A 1,429-nucleotide genomic window follows, 5' to 3' on the forward strand; every position below is an offset into this window, starting at 1 on the left:
CACCACCCCGCTGCCTCAATCGCCGCGCCCGCGCCGCCTCGCCGCCGGCGCCCCACTCCGGTGAGCTCTCCGCACCGGCCGGCCCCTCCTCTCCTCACTCCGGCGACCGTCACAGCTCCGGCGAGCTCGGATCCAGCCGTGCCTCGGTTTCCGTGCAGATCTGAGATATTTTGAATCGGGGTTGACTTTTTCCCCTCTGAACCCTAATTTTTGTGCATACTTTGACCGGCCGTATCTTTGCATCCGTAGCTCCGATTTGGGCATATAGCATATCAAAGTGTTCGCCTCGACGAGTACATCATTTCATTCCATTGCATCATTTTCATTTGAGTTCATTTTGACGCCCAAAATGCTGTTAGAAGAAGGCTTCGTGAGATATTTGTCAGATCTGCTAGTTCATCTTAGACTTTTGTCATTTTTGCCATGATTATTGTGTGCATGCTATGCGTGTGAGTCCTTCATGTGTTTTGTTAAGCATTTTGTCTTCTTTCCAGAGGTGCAACCCATGCATTTTTAGGATGTGTGTGGTGACTTGTGCAAGCTTGCAAAGTGAGGCACCCGGTAAATCTGTTTTCAGGGACAGTACTTTTCACTAAGTCTGGGATTATTTAGTTCGTGATGCCATATGTTCAGCTTGTTTCCTAGTGATCTGTGCCTCTTTTGAGGATGATTAGTAAAGGAGTTTTGTTAATGATGTTATGTTCTATCCATACATGTCTTTGTTTGCAATTATGGAGCACCCTAGCTTGAGTCAATCGAGCTCTACTTTTGCTTCGTTGTGAATCTGGGCAGATCGTCAACTCGTTTGCGATTTTGCTGATGCTATTGTAGTTGATCCATGCATGCTATGCCATTGTTCTTGCCATGTCTAGCTTTTATTTTGTGCCTTCTTAAAGGATGTATGCTTGCCTTGCCATGACTTGCACCGTAGTGAGTGCATCGAGCTCGTTTACGTGCCTTCATGAGTTATATTTCAGCATGTCTCAGTTTTCAGTAAGTCTGAAAACTGATTGTGTTTTAGCTATGTTCGTTTGCCCGTTAGTATATTTTGTGAACCCTTTTGGCGCCAGGTCACTTTGGGTCTTTTGTTAAGCTTGTTGAGTAGCTCCATGCCATGTTCTTACTTGTCTTAATCAGGTCATGTATCATGTTATTTTGCTGGTCCGAAGAGGGCTTCGTGATATGAAATTCCAGACAAGTGTTAATTTCACTAAGTCTGGAATCTGTTTTGCATTTGCATTTTTTCCATGCTTGTTTGAACCTCCTAGTGGATGAATTGGCCGTGGCTCAGTGCTAGTCTTTTGTTAAGCATCTTGTGTGCATCCCTGCCATGTATTTTGTTGTCATGTTTGGTGGCTGTAGCATGTTCATCTCATTGCATTTAGGTGCCTACTTGCTGTAAATTGCAGGCCGGTGTCAATTTTGAATC

Source organism: Triticum dicoccoides, chromosome 2A (genome assembly GCF_002162155.2).
Source record: "Triticum dicoccoides isolate Atlit2015 ecotype Zavitan chromosome 2A, WEW_v2.0, whole genome shotgun sequence".
NCBI lineage: Eukaryota > Viridiplantae > Streptophyta > Magnoliopsida > Poales > Poaceae > Triticum > Triticum dicoccoides.